General features: G+C 40.1%; 1 long non-coding RNA gene across 1 annotated transcript; it reads left to right on the top strand.

Annotated features, from left to right (window-relative positions):
• The first annotated feature begins 1281 nt into the window (after positions 1 to 1281).
• Positions 1282 to 17338, top strand: LOC127911038 (uncharacterized). The gene is made up of 3 exons (XR_008077426.1): positions 1282 to 2084; positions 2256 to 16986; positions 17190 to 17338. It is a non-coding gene; the product is annotated as an uncharacterized LOC127911038 (long non-coding RNA).
• Positions 17339 to 18535: the final 1197 nt, after the last annotated feature.

Here is an 18535-nt window from a genome sequence, read left to right as displayed (position 1 = left end):
CCTCCCCATGGTCTACTACTGCATGTAATACAGAACAACATGAAGCATCAACAGTAGGACAGAGGGTGTCAAAGCTCTGTGATAGATCAGCATTGTTCTGCTCCTTACCTTTTCCACTTCATACTGACTGACTAGACATGAGAAATTGTCTGATCCTGTATGTTCTGGCTGCATGCTGTTTTGGTATAACATCACTCTGTTAATCTGTCTCTTTCTGCGCATTTGTTAATTTAATTTGTAGTGATGTAATTTGTAATGATGTAATGGTCGTAGAAGGACAACCAACAACACTCACTTGTCTGTTTGATACAACTTCTCAATCACCATATCTCTTCTGGTACAAACAACTAGCAAATATCAACTCCATGTTTATACTGAGAAGAAAGCCCATCTGAATGTCACAGCAAAATAATTCCCCTTGAAGATCCAGAGGTTACAGTTGTCTGACTCTGCTGTGTACTACTCTGATATGAGGCCCACTGTGACAACAGGATATTTGACAAAAACCTTTACAAAAACGCTGTGCGTGTGTAAAGTATTTTGTGTTGTGTGATGTTTTTTAAGGGGAGGTGTTACATAATTGAGGCGGAGGAAGATAAATGCATGTTATACTGTAGCTGGCAGTGAGAAACCAGGGGTGTCATTTTGTCATAATTATACTTTTCACAGTGTCAAGTAACACTTACCAGCATGCTACTAGGATACATTTTAATATATGCACTAGTGGGTGAGTTTGATACTATTTTTCATATCTAATTACACATCCAATGTAATTACTGGAGCCTGGAGTAATATTACCGTGAAGGATCTTTTACACATTTTTAATACACTTCACTGAATTAAGAGTTTAATTTTATGATCATTTCCAAATAAAAAATCTTGTTTTCATAAATGTTTTCCAGGTGGAAGTCATGTTAATGACATTACTCCAACATCAGATAAGGTGTTTGGGTTGGAGGGTGATGTCATAAATCTGTCCTGTAACTACTCCTCTGCTAGTACACTCCAGTGGTGTCAACAGTACCCTGGATCATCTCCCATCTTCCTCCTCCTCACTACAGTCTCCTCAAACCCCTCTGTAGTGAACGCTACTCCTCCTTACCCACGACTGTCTATTAAACTGAATAAGGAGAGAATCCGTGTGGATCTGGAGATCTCCTCTGCTGTTGTAACAGACTCTGCTCTGTATTACTGCGCCCTGGAGCCCACAGTGACAGGAAATCCTGAAACACTGTACAAAAACCTGACAGCTCATGATAAACACGTCTTGTGCATATTTTAGCGCAGAGGTGGGGCATCCTACTGTAGGTTCAAGAAAATGTATTATCTTTTATTAAAAAACTGTGTTGGGACTTCACTCCAGCATATAACCTCAGCAACAATGGCTCTCTACGGAGTTATTTTACTTTCTGCTCTGACAGGATAGTAAATTCATGTATTACTGTCATTATTTTTACAACATTGTTTCGGTTAATTTATAGTTTATCTGCGCTATTGGATTAAGGAATAAATACCAAGATATTTCCTCATTTCAAATACATTTCTCTTGTAATTGATCTGTCACCTATTCATATTTGTCGGTGACAGTTTTCAGCAGACCTTCCAGACAAACTAACATGAAGTGTATGAAGAGGAGGGCAGTAATGTTCAGCTTTCCTGCTACTACACTCAGCATACAGTGTTTTGTGGTATAAACAGTATCCGACAACCATACAACACTCTGCACTATACTGCTGTGCTGTGACATCCACAATGATGCAAAATTTACTGACTCAGCAGTGAGCTGAATTTTATGGATTTACAAGTATCTGCTGTCGTCTGTTAGACACCAGTGCCATTAATCGGAGTCTCTAGTGAAAAAATCAAATGTATATGAAACATCTTTGATTCTACATTGTCAGTAGGAGGAGGTTGAGTAAAAAAACTCAGGATTAGATCATGAATCCTCAAGATAAGACATGATACTACCATGAAGAACATAGACAGTTGATGCTGTGCTTTTCAACAGCAGCTGGTGCTTCTTCTACACATCCTGCCATCTACAATGTTGTTCTGTTCACTATTACTCTTCTTTGACTTGAAAGGTAAGTACTGACATTTTCATTCAAAATGAGTGTGATTATGTTGAGAGGTATTTATTTTTCAAATCAAATATCATGAAGCACTACATGAGGATACATGTTTTTACTTTGAATACTCCTTATCGTTACACTGCGTTTGGAATTAATTAAATCTTCCATGTGGGTTTAACACAGTGTCCAAAGAAGGGCCAGAAGTACACAGAATGGTGTCGTCTGCGTAGAGGTGGATCAGAGACTTACCAGCAGCAAGAGCGACATCATTGATGTATACAGAGAAGAGAGTCGGTCCAAGAATTTAACCCTGTGGCACCCCCATAGAGACTGCCAGAGGTTCGGACAACAGACCCTCCAATTTGACACACTGAACTCTATCAGAGAAGTAGTTGGTGAACCAGGTGAGACAATCATTTGAGAAACCAAGGCTGTCGAGTATGCCGATGAGGATGTGGTGATTGACAGAGAGCCTTGGCCAGATCAATGAATACGGCTGCACAGTAATGTTTCTTATCGATGGCGGTTAAGATATCGTTTAGGACCTTGAGCGTGGCTGAGGTGCACCCATGACCAGCTCTGAAACCAGATTGCACAGCAGAGATGGTATGGTGAGATTCAAAATGGTCGGTAATCTGTTTGTTGACTTGGCTTTCGAAGACCTTAGAAAGGCAGGGTAGGATATATATAGGTCTGTAGCAGTTTGGGTCAAGAGTGTCACCCCCTTTGAAGAGAGGGATGACCGCAGCTGCTTTCCAATCTTTGGAAATCTCAGACGATGCGAAAGAGAGTTTGAACAGGCTAGTAATAGGAGTGGCAACAATTTCGGCAGATAATTTTAGAAAGGAACGGTCCGGATTGTCTAGCCCGGCTGATTTGTAGGGGTCCAGATTTTGCAGCTCTTTCAGAACATCAGCTGACTGGATTTGGGAGAAGGAGAATATGGAAGGCTTGGGCGTGTTGCTGTGGGGGGTGCAGTGCTGTTGACTGGGTAGCCAGGTGGAATGCATGCCCAGCCGTAGAAAAATGCTTATTGAAATTCTCAATTATAGTGTATTTATCAGTGGTGACAGTGTTTCCTATCTTCAGTGTAGTGGGTAGCTGGGAGGAGGTGTTCTTATTCTCCATGGACTTTACAGTGTCTCAGAACCTTTTTGAGTTAGTGTTGCAGGAAGCAAATTTCTGCTTGAAAAAGCTGGCCTTGGCTTTTCTAACTGCCTGTGTATAATGGTTTCTAGCTTCCCTGAAAAGTTGCATATCACGGGGACTGTTTGATGCTAATGCAGAACGCCATAGGATGTTTTTGTGTTGGTTAAGGGCAGTCAGGTCTGGGAAGAACCAAGGGCTATATCTGTTCCTGGTTCTAAATTTCTTGAATGGGGCATGCTTATTTAAGATGGTTAGGAAGGCATTTAAAAAAAATAACCAGGCATACTCTACTGATGGGATGACATTTGACAGTGATGAGTGGAGGTCGTTTGACCGCTGACCCATTACGGATGCAGGCAATGAGGCAGTGATCGCTGAGATCTTGGTTGAAGACAGCAGAGGTGTATTTAGAGGGCAAGTTGGGTGCCCGTGTTTACGGCTTTGGGGAGGTACCTGGTAGGTTCATTGATAATTTGTGTGAGATTGAGGGCATCAAGCTTAGATTGTAGGATGGCTGGGGTGTTAAGCATGTTCCAGTTTAGGTCGCCTAGCAGCACGAGCTCTGAAGATAGATGGGGCGCAATCAGTTCACATATGGTGTCCAGAGCACAGCTGGGGGCAGAGGGTGGTCTATAGCACGCGGCAACGGTGAGACTTGTTTTTAGAGAGGTGGATTTTTTAAAGTAGAGGTTCAAATTGTTTGGGTACAGACCTGGATAGTAGGACAGTAGCCTACGACCAGTCCAATATAGACCTGTGTTATACTGCCCAATGCCACAAAAGGTTTGCTTTACTATAAAACCACTGATTGACACGGGATACAATCATTATCTTCATCCCTGTCATTTCACCGCACATTAACGTAAATTATGGTCATCGGCTTCACCATGTAGCCTGTTACACATGGGTTGTTGTCTCTGCATTTGGTCCATAAAATAATCCTCTCACTCCTGCCTGCAGTAAATCAAGTAGAAAACTGCCAGCCTCATAATCCTGCTTCTCCTAATGTATTTAATTAGTTGTGCCAACTGAGGCTAGGGTTAAGGTTAATTATAGGGTTGTGGTCAATTCAGTAGATGGACAAGAAGCTAGGGTTAGAATTACATTTTACATTTAAGTCATTTAGCAGACGCTCTTATCGGGCTAGAGCCGACCTTAACCGTGACCAACTCTTAGCACTGTTTTCACGCTATTATAGTTATTAAATGCACTCTTACAGTTAATTTAATTTAAATTGTTGATATTATTGAATTGTCTGTGTTCTTGTATGTGTCTGATGCACTGCTTCGGACTTTAAAGGGAATGCCTCAAGGGAACATATTCAATTGTTTATTAGCCCCATATTACACATTGATCTACACAATTTAGTCATAAATACAGTTGACTCTGGCTGCATGCACTTTGGAAAACCACAGTTTGTTCATATAAAATGAATGCAAATTGATATTAAAAGTAGTACAAATAGAATATGTAATTGTGACAAGAAATGGTTACATCATAATGAATAAATATTCTGTTTCATGGGAGATATTTTTCTATAACACAGACACCTGTAATGTTGACATTCTGCATGCATTTTAAAAGAACAGTAGCAAATTCATGAGTCTTAACTGGCACGTATTGACTCTCACTAGTAACTTGACCTTGAAAACTTGCCCAAGCAATGTCAAGGTTTCACCTTGTTGGGAAAAATGTTGAACAGTAGATGGAACTATTGTATCATTATTATATTTAATAGGGTTATATTGGTGATTTCCCTTGCCACTTTATTGTTAAACCAATGGGTTTTTGGTTTTAGTTTGGTCTTGCCTTCACCAACTTAACATGGCATCTTATTGGCTGGTTTTCGTGGCTTGGTTACGAGGGAGGATGTTTCAGTTGGAATCGTCCCAGTGAACAAGCACCAAACCAGCGGTAAATTGTTGGTTGCAAAGCACTGTACTGTCAAATGTGATTTTTATACACGCAAGTGATGATTTGAATGTACAATTTATATCAATTTGTTTGTAAATGTTATTAGAAAATCACACATAAGATGGAGCGTTTTTTGTGCATATTTGTTCTGCATTTTGTTGTAGAGAATTCCAGCTAATGCTAGCTAGTAACTTTTAAAATTTTTAATTTGACCTTTATTTAACCAGGCAAGTCAGTTAAGAACAAATTCTTATTTTCAATGACGGCCTAGGAACAGTGGGTTAAATGCCTGTTCAGGGGCAGAACGACAGATTTGTACCTTGTCAGCTCAGGGAATTGAACTTGCAACCTTTCGGTTACTAGTCCAACGCTCTAACCAATAGGCTACACTGCCGCCCCATATGAAATGATAAGGGACAAAAGGTGGCGTGCCAGTGCACGGTGACACGGCGGTGTGGGTATGGTGTTATGGGAACGAATATACAGTGTATATTCAAAGTCTTATTCAATTGGAAAGGCAAAAGGCATCATGAGTTATGTGAGCTGGGCAATTAGCTTTCAGAATGCGATTGTTGTCACTGCTTAATAACTGTTAAATGGAGTGGTGTTTTCCAAAGTTGACATTGGCATTATCTGCTGCATAGGCTGTGATGTGTCTAATATCCAGTTCATGCTTTTCCAGACAGTTCATCAGAGCTTGATGGATGCCATTTGCAGTTTCATCACTGTCTTCATAAAAGTCAAGTAACTTGCACTGCACTCCATCAAACACAGAGAAATATCTCACACACACTGGAAACATGTTTCTATTTCCCTTGTTTGAGGCATCAATGGCACCTGAGAAATACACTGGCTCACCTTACGTAGGAGGCAGATAATCATTTTCCACAGTAGACGTCACGAAGAATGCGCCAATATTGCTATCACCTTTAGCTAGCGTGGCCTTCTTGTGCATTTCTGTGGATCCATGCCGAGTTAGGTCACATTCCCCTCCATGGCCAATTGAGAAATCCTGACAGCATAAAGTACAGAAAACTTTCGTCGAGTCACCACTGACAGCCTTAACCCACGTCTATTTTGCTTCCCATTGTGTGTTGTAGCTGCACAGTCTTTTTTTTAGCAGGTTTATCCATATTTCCTTGATATGTCAAACCGACCAAACAACAACAGAAATTACGTTGCAGGAATTGGCACATTTACGCTACACTGTGATTGGATGAATATACGGGACAAGGGAGATCCCGTCTGGGATAAACCAATTTAGCCCAATATAAGGGACATCCCATCTAATACGGGACAGTTGGCAACCCTAGAGCCGTGCATTTTTGTGATGTTTTTATCAGAATAAATGTCCATGACTGGTGTTACAAGTTGGAGTTCGTGTCGATGATTGACTGTACACAACGTAAGAAGAGTACTGTTACAGTGGTGCCGTGACCGTTTTTCTGGATCGGATCAACCTTCGCTGGATTTCCATCTCAGAACTTCGCCGTGGTTCCCATTCGGGGATCAGATAAGACGTTGCTGATGCAGTTTATCGCATTTTTCCACAAGAAGGTGCCACTGCAGCATTTCTTTTTTTTTCATTACTGAAATTGATGATTTCTCTGATTGAGTGTCATGCATAGGTGTAATAGGTGGCAGGGAAGTCAGGAGAATCAACTGGAGTGTAAATATGGAGTCTTTTAATAAAGTTCCAAGAGTATGCTCCATAACAATAAATGTACAAACAAACAAAACATGGGTACGAGGACCCGACGCGCACCTATACAAACAATCACACTACACTGACAACAAATCAATCTCTGACAAAGACATGAGGGGAAACAGAGGGTTAAATACACAACAGGTAATGAATGGGATAGAAAACAGGTGTGTGGGAAGACAAGACAAAACCAAGGGAAAATGAAAAAAGGATCAATGATGGCTAGAAGACCGGTGACGTCGAACGCCGAGCACCGCCCGAACAAGGAGAGGCAACGACTTCGGCAGAAGTCGTGACATTGAGACTTTCTATATTGATTGGGACTTTCTCTTCATGGATAAACGATATAACTTTTGTGTTCCATGTCTATTTGCAATTCTAACGTATATAACTAGGGTGAGTTTTACCAGTGTGCTAGATATAGGTTACATTTTAGTGTGTTATATATATATATATATATATACAATTTTTTTTCTTCTATTTGCATTTTTGTTTTAGTGTGTTGATTTCCCATTATTAACTTCTCAGTGATCCCTTCGCGCGCCAATCCCGTTAACGGGATTGATTTGACAACACCCAGTGAAATAGCAGCGCGTCAAATTCAAAAACAGAAATACTCATAATAATAATTCATAAATCATACAAGTGTTATACATCGGTTTAAAGATTAACTTCTTGTTAATCCAGCCACAGTATCAGATTTCAAAACGGCTTTATGGCAAAAGCAAACTATGCTCTTATCTGAGGACAGCACTCCATCAAATAAACACATGAAAATCATAATTCAACCCGTCATGCGCAACACAAAAGTCAGAAATAATGATATAAGTCATGCCTTACTTACATTTGAAGATCTTCTTCTGTTGGCACCTCAATATGTCCATTAAACATCACAAATGGTCATTATGTTCGATTAATTCTGTCGTTATATCCCCAAAATGTCAATTTATTTGGCACATTTGATTCTGAAAATACACTGGTTCCAACTCTCGCAACATGGCTACAAAGTATCTAATAAGTTACCTGTAAACTTGATCCAAACATTTCAAACAACTTTCCAAATCCAACTTTAGGTATTTTTAAAAGTAAATAATCAATCAAATTTAAGACGGAATAAACTGTGTTCAAAACAAAGCGGAGCAAGCTTTCAGGTTGTGCGCCCCAACCACAACAGTACACTAGACTCGACCCTCGTTCTGAACAGCCCTACTACTTAATTTCTCAAAGGAAAAACATCAACCAATTTCTAAAGACTGTTGACATCTAGTGGAAGTGATAGGAACTGCAAGAAAGTGCCTTAGACATCTAGATCCACATAGAAAAACTTTGAAAAGAGTGACCTCAAATATTTTTTTCCTGGATGGTTTATCCTCGGGGTTTCGCCTGCCAAATAAGTTCTGTTATACTCACAGACATAATATTAACAGTTTACATTTTTTTGAGTGTTTTCTTTCCAAATCTACCATATGCATCTATTATATGCATATTCTAGCTTCTGGGCCTGAGTAGCAGGCAGTTTACTTTGGGCGTGCTTTTCATCCGGATGTGAAAATACTGCCCCCTAGCCTTAAAACCTCTTAGAGCTACCCCCCCTACTTTTTTCAATTTCCGCCTGAAGACATACCCAAATCTAACTGCCTGTAGCTGTGGCCAAGAAGCAAGGATATGCATATTCTTTGTACCATTTGAAAGAAAACACTCTGAAGTTTGTGTAAATGTGAATTGAATGTAGGAGAATATAACACAATAGATCTGGTTTAGATAATACAATGAAAAAAAACATCTGTTTTTTCTTTTTTCTTGTTGTATCATCATCTTTAAAATGAACAAGATAAAACAAACATTCAGATAGGATGATGGGACAATTTCAGTGAAAAATATAAGAGGGCAACAGTACTTGTGCAAAGTTTCAGAATGATAACTTCCAAAATGAGTGTGCTACATGACATTTATCATGAAGTCACCCAAGTGTCCCACACAAGTAGCCCAAATGTACCCAAGTGGCCAAATTGGTGAATGTATACATTTTGAAACAAATAACTATATACAAAATGCCAAAATGGTATTCTAACACACCCCTCCAAAAAATGGAGAAAACAATATGAAGAAAAAAATATATACATTTACAAAACAACATGGGTAACTATTTACACACTTTCAATATTTGGAAGACCCCCGGTCCTCTATCAAATCAAATGTATTTATATAGCCCTTCGTACTACATCAGCTAATATCTCAAAGTGCTGTACAGAAAACCAGCCTAAAACCCCAAACAGCAAGCAATGCAGGTGCAGAAGCACGGTGGCTAGGAAAAACTCCCTAGAAAGGCCAAAACCTAGGAAGAAACCTAGAGAGGAACCAGGCTATGAGGGGTGGCCAGTCCTCTTCTGGCTGTGCCGGGTGGAGATTATAACAGAACATGGCCGAGATTTTCAAACGTTCATAGACGACCAGCAGGATCAAATAATAATAATCACAGTAGTTGTAGAGGATGCAACAGGACAGCACCTCAAGAGTAAATATGAACAGTTTAGGGTTCTATAGCCGCAGACAGAACTGTTGAAACTGGAACAGCAGCAAGGCCAGGTGGACTGGGGACAGCAAGGAGTCATCATGCCAGGTAGTCTTGACGCATGGTCCTGGGCTCAGGTTCTCAGAGAGAGAGAGAGAGAGAGAGAGAGAATTAGAGAGAGCATACTTAAATTCACACAGGACACCGGATAAGTCAGAAGAAGTACTCCAGATATAACAAACTGACCCTAGCCCCCCAAAACATTAATACTGGAGGCTGAGACAGGAGAAGTCAGGAGACACTATGGCCCCATCCGATGAGACCCCCGGACAGGGCCAAACATGAATGATATAACCCCACCCACCCACCCAAAGCTCAAAACAATATTGTGCTGCTGATGCCAGGTGCCATAGCAGTCTCTTTCTGCTGTAAAGTGAGTATGAACAGGTATAATAAACAGATATACAGTGGGGCAAAAAAGTATTTAGTCAGCCACCAATTGTGCAAGTTCCCCCACTTAAAAGATGAGAGAGGCCTGTATAATTTTCATCATAGGTACACTTCAACTATGACAGACAAAATGAGAAGAAAAAAAAATCCAGAAAATCACATTAACAATCCTACAATGAATTTATTTGCAAATTATGGTGGAAGTATTTGGTCAATAACAAAAGTTTCTCAATACTTTGTTATATACCCTTTGTTTGCAATGACAGAGGTCAAACGTTTTCTGTAAGTCTTCACAAGGTTTTCACACACTGTTGCTGGTATTTTGGCCCATTCCTCCATGCAGATCTCCTCTAGAGCAGTGATGTTTTGGGGCTGTTGCTGGGCAACACAGACTTTCAACTCTCTCCAAAGATTTTATATGGGGTTGAGATCTGTAGACTGGCTAAGCCACTCCTTCATTGCCCGGGCGATGTGTTTGGGATCATTGTCATGCTGAAAGACCCAGCAACGTTTCATATTCAATGCCCTTGCTGATGGAAGGAGGTTTTCACTCAAAATCTCAAGATACACGGCCCCATTCATTCTTTCCTTTACACGGATCAGTCGTCCTGGTCCCTTGGCAGAAATCATGCTTTGGGGCAGTTTGTTTCCACCCCCATGCTTCCCAGTAGGTATGGTGTTCTTTGGATGCAACTCAGCATTCTTTGTCCTCCAAACACGACGAGTTGAGTTTAACAAAAAAGTTCTATTTTGGTTTCATCTGACCATATGACATTCTTCCAATCTTCTTCTGGATCATCCAAATGCTCTCTAGCATACTTCAGACGGGCCTAGACATGTACTCGCTTAAGCAGGGGGACATGTCTGGCACTGCAGGATTTGATTCCCTGACGGCGTAGTGTGTTACTGATGGTAGGTTTTGTTACTTTGGTCCCAGCTCTCTGCAGGTCATTCACTAGGTCCCCCCGTGTGTTCTGGGATTTTTGGTCACCGTTCTTGTGATAATTTTGACCCCACGGGGTGAGATCATGCATGTAGCCCCAGATCGAGGGAGATTATCAGTGTTCTTGTATGTCTTCCATTTCAGAATAATTGCTCCCACAGTTGATTTCTTCAAACCAAGCTGCTTACCTATTGCAGATTCAGTCTTCCCAGCCTGGTGCAGGTCTACAATTTTGTTTTCAGTGTCCTTTGACAGCTCTTTGGTCTCGGCTATAGTGGAGTTTAGAGTGTGACTGTTTGAGGTTGTGGACAGGTGTCTTTTATATTGACAACAAGTTCAAACAGGTGCCATTAGGTAACGAGTGGAGGACAGAGGAGCCTCTTAAAGGTGAAGTTACAGGTCTGTAAGAGCCAGAAATCTTGCTTGTTTGTAGGTGACCAAATACTTATTTTCAAATAAATTCATTAAAAATACTACAATGTGATTTTCTGGATTTTTTTTCTCACATTTTGTCTGTCATAGTTGAAGTGTACCTATGATGAAAATTACAGGCCTCTCATCTTTTTAAGTGGGAGAACTTGCACAATTGGTGGCTGACTAAATACCTTTTTGCCCCACTGTATATATAGAGTAAAGGGAACATAAGGTTGAATATATTATTATTGACCTGCTAGATCTAGTCTCTTTTATATTATGACATTTCAGCTAGATCTACTGTCTCTATTATATTATGACAGACCAGCTAGATCTACTGTCTTTATTATATTACAACAGACCAGCTGTATCTACTGTTTCCATTTCACTTTGGCCATTGATGTGGTCCTGCCCTCTCCTCAACAGCCTCAAATAGGCCATTTCATGTGGGTTGGGGTGGGGCGGCAGACACAGTTCATTGCATTACATTTTTATATATTGCTTATAAAATAAAATAAATCACAAATAATATTTTATATTAATAATTTCAAACAAGGGCATCAGCATGAGAAGAACTTACCAGTCCAAAACATGTCCTCTCCATTCCAAAAATATTCCTCCACTTGGGAATCGCTAAATGAATCGTCCTACAACAATCTCAGTCTTACTTTTCTGATCAATTTATTCTAAAATTGTGTACATCTGTATATCTAGACTTAGATTTAGCTTTCCCTGACTTAGTCGCCATAATGATTGATATATAAACAGCTGAATCTGCACGTTTACGAAAACAATGCTGTGCGCAACATGCGTGCGTATTATGTGTAGCTCCTTCCGGAATTAACGCTGGATTTTACGACATGGGTTGGTCTTCCAACACACAACCATTGCATATTGCCGTTGAACTCAGCTCATTGGCTATGTACCCAGCTAGATTTCGTTGGGTTAAAATACAGTCAATCAACGAAACAGTGGTCATATCATTGGTGCACAGTGATGTCATTACTTCAAATCGGTTTCTTTCAGTCAATACGTCCCGCGAAATGGCCCATCAGGTTTGGTTGTGTTACAAACAAAGCAGTTGATTGCAATGAAACCAAACATGACTGGAAAAGTCACATTTTGTGTGGGTTATTTACCTGGAATGTGTCGTCGAAAATGGAATGAGACGGAATTCACGACACAAGCGGTTCACAAAATGATTTTTATCAAACAAAAGATCATTCATTGTGTAACAATGAGCATTGGGATTGCAAACAGACGAAGATCGTCAAAGGTAAACTATTTATTTTAATGCAGTATGTGATTTTGTTACGCCTGTGCTGGTTAAAATTGTTTGTTTTTTATGGGGCTCTCTCTCTCCTCAGATAATCGCATCGTATTATTTTGGAGTAAATCCTTTTTTAAATCTGACAACGCAGTTGGATTAGCAAGATTCTAGGCTTTCGATACATGTGAGACACTTGCATTTCCATGAATGTTTAATATGACTATTTATGTAGCGATCACCGTATGTTGTGGAATTTCAGCCCGCTACCGGGTTCCGTGCTCAGACAGGTTAAGAAGTTAAGTTACAAGGTGTTGGGAGAGTTAGAGATTTCCTGACATTTAATCTGTCACCATCTGTTGGTAGGGGTTCAGCCAAAATTCAAGTTGCTTCTACACCTATGCCTAAAATGGAGGGTTTTGGGAGTTTTGATGATATTTTCCCCATGGAAACACCCACGGATGTGAATGAAAGGTTTGCAGGGAGTGGCGAGGTATCCATGGATTTCATAGCAGACATTGTACAGCAGATTGTACAGGTCATTCCATTGGGGAAAACATTGCCTCCTGTTTGGAGTCAAAGGCAATTGTTGGACATGTTGGGAACAATGTTATGGGGAATGCATGCAGCTCCAGGGCTCTCAGGGAGCCAGTGTACTTCAGGGGGGATGGCTCTGAAAACTGCACAGTGCATGAGTGGGAGGATATGGTCATGGTTTACATACGTGTAATGACATTGCAGTGTTCATTCAAGATTCCTACAAGCGCATGAAGCTATGGGAGAAAACCAGTGAGGACAGAAGACACAGATGGCTTGATGAAAATGGTGAAACACGCTGTTTGGCCAAAGACAAGGATTTGAGGAAAGTATTTGGAAGCTTTGCAAAGCCTAACCGTGCACTTTACACAGATGTAGTTATCACTTGGAAATAATTGAAAAGGGTGTGATCCTAAAACCTACCTTCCGAAGCAAGGCCAAAGGGTACAGGGTTGCTCTCCTAAAACTACTTACAGCTGAGGTTTTTCTCAGAAGTCCCCTCTCTCTAAATACTTGCGAACAAGTGGCATGGATATCATAACAGCACAGCACTTGGTAACAGGAATGGAGGATAACCTGAGAAAGTATGCCCAAGACTTTGAGGGTGTGAAGAGGGCAGCAGACGACTTTGTTGAGTGGGCCAATGGCATTCTGGAGGAGTAGTAGGACTGTGATGCCAAAGCTCAGACTGCTCTCCGAGAGAAGAGAACAAAAAAAGAAGAGAACCAGGTGAGTTGGCAGAAGATGAGCCCATTCTTAATGCAGACAGACAAATTCAAGATCCACAATGTGGTACTGGACACTGTTGTTGAAAGTATCCACTGCCATTATGCAGCAAATGCAGTGCTGTGTGCAGATGTCTCCTGCATGAATCCAAAGCAGTTTCCTGAGATCAGTGAAAAGGGCCTTCCAAAGACAGCCATGAAGGAGCTCAGCAAATGCTTACTGGAATTTGATGAACATGCCACTGTTGGGGCATTGCAGGCTGAACTGATCAGCCTTGCACAACAGTGGAAAAGACTGAAACAGTAAGCATTGATGGAGTACAACACCAGGGCTGCCGCCGCCAGTGATAAATCAGGGGAAGGCTTTGAGGATCCTGATCAAAGTGTGGAGATGGTGAGCACAAGTTGTTCCTCATGTAAAAACCGCCCAATATGCTAAGGGTTGCTAAGCTATGACTCTTGCTTAACAGGCTGACATGGTGAAATAAAATTCGCTGTGATTTAAAGCTTTTGTACAGAGGCATGTTTTTTGGACTTTTGTATTATACAGTGGTTCCTCCTTTAAAAGTTGCGAGCTTACACCGCGGAACTTAGAGGTACCCAACATCACTGCCTCATTGCTCCAGACCACCACAAGGGGGAGTTAGAGCACTCATTGTGCATTTGGATCGCAAGGTATTATATGACCAATCATATTGAGTGGTTCCAATGACGAATTTGAAGCGGGCCACCTATCCCTGGTGACTTAAGCAAAGATGGCTTACAAAACATTACGGGAAGCAAATGTAAGTAATTATATCATCATACCGAGTCAAGAAAAAAATGTACAATTGAGAGGAGTATGTTAGTTAATTGCCATTTTTTTTATCAAAGTTCATTTACGAAAAATCGCTATTTAGCAAGTTTTATTCCAGCCTTATCCAATACACTTCAACAGTGTTTACCACTCCTGCTCCTGGCTATTTGCTCTGAGACTGGCATAATAATTTAATGAAACAAGCAGGGAGCAGGTTTCAAACCCTCAACATTCTAGCCCGAAGTCCAGCACGCTGCCTGCCGACTGTAAACCAAATGTATCAATTGCGGTTGGGGACAATTGTGGTTAAAAACACTTTATCAATTGGAATCTTTAACATGTGGAAAGGGAAAAATAATTATTATTTGTTTTTCACAAGCATAACAGGTGGGCTATTAGCTGAACAATAGACTATTCAAACTTTACTAATAGCCTAGATAGGTGTGAACCCCCCCTCCCCTCCCCAACTTGAGCTAGTTGTGGAAACCCCCCTCCCCAACTTGCAACAAATCATTTTCAGGACTATCTAGAAAAAGCAGTGAAGACACGCAATAGCTTTCTAAGAAGAGGCTATTCTCCAAAATATGTGGATGAAGCTCTTAATTTGGAATTGAAGAAAACACAAGATGAACCGCTACAAAAACACCCGCTAAAGCTAAAGAACACTCTGTAATGTTCACAACTACATCAAGAAACACTGGCATGTTTTATCATCTGACCCAGCTTTGCCTGCTGAATTTAGGAATCCACCACTTATTGTATATAGGAGAGGTCGCAATTGACGCAATAAATTGGTCCATGCCAACTGCCAGCCTCAAAAGAAAATCTGCCAGGCTCTTTCACGCCCTCTTCCAAGCTATAAATGCAGAGGTTACACACAGTACAACAAAAGTATTACGTGTAAATATTTCTGCCACCCACATACAGGAAAACAGTTCCAAATATATGACATTATTACGTGCTCCACCACCCATGTTATTTACATTATTAAATGTCCTTGTGGGCTGTGCTATGTGGGAAAACGTCTCGTTCTCTAAAAACAGAGAATCAGTGAACATAAAAATTTAATTAGGAGAAATGATAGAGATTATCCAGTTGCAGTACATTTTAATGACCTAAAACATGACATTTCTACATTTTAGATTTTGTGACATAAGAGAAAGTTAAGATATCAGACAGGGGAGGTGATATAAATAAAACTCTGAGTAAAAGAGAATGTTTTGGGATTTTCTCTCTCCAGACATTATTTCCTAAAGCTATTAATGATGAAATGCCTATGTATGTTATGTTGTAAATTTGAACATGAATTATGCCCCTATTTCAAATTACTCTGACATTTTTCTTACAATGATCTATGAAAACTTTCTTGGTAGGTTGATGTTCTCATTGTAATTCTACATTGTAAAGTGTATACATTTTATGTATACACTTTATTTTAATATTTATGAAATGCATATTGTTATATTTGGTAGCACTTGTTTTTCCTTTGCCTCCAACCCCTTTCGATGTGTGGAACGGATGTGGGTGTGGTTAGGTCTACATATGTGTGCTAATTTTAAATGTATTCGATACTTAAGTACTCCAAAGTGTTACATTTCGAACTCAAAACAACATTTCTTCATCAACATCTGTATGCTTTCATTAATCTTCTTGATATTCTTCCTTTTTAGCTGTAGCAATTTTGAGCAAATTGCTCAAGGGCCACGGTGGATTTGTTTGTGAAGATGACGTTATTGAATATCTCGCCAGGTTTGATCCATGCCTGGGCCTGCAGGACACAAAGTGCTTTGTTTGTCAGACGAATCATTGTGTCGAAACTACAGAACAGAACAAGCGAACACACGTGGTTAAACTGAACAAAGAGAAGACCTGTGTAGATCTGGAGATCTCCTCTGTTGAAGTGAGAGACTGCTCTGTTCTACTGTACTGTACAATGACAGGACACTGAGAAACACTGTACATAAACCATACAACACTCTGCTGCAACACATATCTTATTGACTCAACAGTGAGCTGAATTTCATGGATATACAAGCATCTGCCGTCTTCTGTTAGACCACATTGCCACCAAGTGGATTCTCTAGTGAATAAATCAAATGTATATTTATTTAACTAGGCAAGTCAGTTAAGAACAAATTCTTATTTTCAATGACGGCCTGGGAACAGTGGGTTAACTTGCCTGTTCAGGGGCAGAACGGCAGATGTGTACATTGTCAGCTCGGGGTTTTGACCTTGCAACCTTTCGGTTACTAGTCCAACGCTCTAACCACTAGGCTACACTGCCGCCCCATATGAAATGTCTTTGATTCTATATTGTCAGTAGGAGGAGCTAGAGTATAAAACTCAGGATTAGATCATGAATCCTCAAGATAAGACATGATACTACCATGAACATCATAGCCAGTAGATGCTGTGCATTTCATCAGCAGTTGGTGCTTCTTCTACACATCCTGCCATTTACAATGTTGTTCTGTTCACTTTTACTCTTCTTTGACTTGATAGGTAAGTAATGACATTTTCATTCAAACTGAGTATGATTATGTTGAGAGGTATTATTTTTCAAATAAAAAATCATGAAGATAACGCACAATATGAGGATACATGTTTTTTTACTTTGAATACTTTTTATCTTTACACTGCATTTGGAATTAATTTATTATTCCATGTGGGTTTTAAGTAATATATACAATATCATGTTTTTACAGGTGTCAGTTCTGAACAGGAATTAACACCCTACACTGATGTAGAAGTGTCTTCAGAAAGGGACAGAGTTACTCTCTCTTGTAACTACACCTCCTCTGTTAACACTCTTCTATGGTATCGACAACATCCCAAATCAGCACCACAGTTACTGGTTATGGAGTATGCAGATATTACACCAGGGTTCACTCTAAATCATGACAAAAATGCCAAACGTACGGATCTGAAGATCTCCTCTGCGGAAGTGACAGACTCTGCTATGTACTACTGTGCTCTGAGGCCCACAGCGTCAGGAAACCCAGAAACACTGTACAAAAACCTAACATCGCCTGAGAGAACATTTCTGCTCTGTAGTTCAAGGTTTTATTTGACAATAATGCCATCAAGTGGAGTCAACATGCCCCCATTATATTATGTCAAGAGGAGGAACATAGTGTTACACATATTATGTCATGAGTGGAACCGATTCACCCAGAGAGTGAATGTTCCAAGAGAAGATCATTAGAGAAGTCTTTGTCTAACACCCAGTGTCTATGATGCTGCTCTATTCAGTCTTGTTTATGTGCACTTGTAGGTAAGAATTCACTCTCCATTTACTGAATATGTACTAACAGAATGTATACTGTTAAGTATTCATTACAATATGGTATTATCAATATCAAGAGGTAATAGACTGTGAAACACCAAGTGTGGATATACTGTACGCTGTCTACATTGACTCAGTAATACATGTTTTTCTTTTTTATAGGTACAAGTGTTGAAGACATAATTACTCCAGACAGAGATGTAGTGGATGTTATGGAGGGTAGTAGTGTTAAACTCTCCTGTAGATACAACAGCTCATTAAACTCTTGAAGCTAGGAGGCACTATTTTTATGTTTAGGAAAATAATATTCACAAATTAAATGGCCTATTTCTCAGGACCAGATGCTAGAATATGCATATAATTGACAGATTGGGATAGGAAACAGCCTAAAGTTTCCAAAACTGTCAAAATATTGTCTGTGAGTATAACAGAACTGATATTGCAGGCAAAACCGTGAGAAAAATCAAACCAGGAAGTGGCTTCTATTTTGAAAACTCCATGTTCCATAGCCTCCCATTACTCAATTTAAAGGGATATCAACCAGATTCCTTTTCCTATCGCTTCCTCAAGATGTCAACAGTCTTCAGACATAGTTTCAGGCTTTTATTTTGAAAAATGAGCCAGAAAGAAAACATCCCGTCAGGTGGTCACATGAGTTTTGCTCGCACAACAGAGTTCGGACAGCCATTTCCTTTCCCTCTCCTACTGAACAAGACCGTTGCGGTTGATATATTATCGATTATATATTTTAAAAACAACCTGAGG

The sequence above is a fragment of the Oncorhynchus keta genome, chromosome 23, assembly GCF_023373465.1.
Source record: "Oncorhynchus keta strain PuntledgeMale-10-30-2019 chromosome 23, Oket_V2, whole genome shotgun sequence".
NCBI lineage: Eukaryota > Metazoa > Chordata > Actinopteri > Salmoniformes > Salmonidae > Oncorhynchus > Oncorhynchus keta.
Note: the sequence above shows the minus strand (reverse complement) of the source record. Positions and strands in the feature narration are given on the sequence as shown.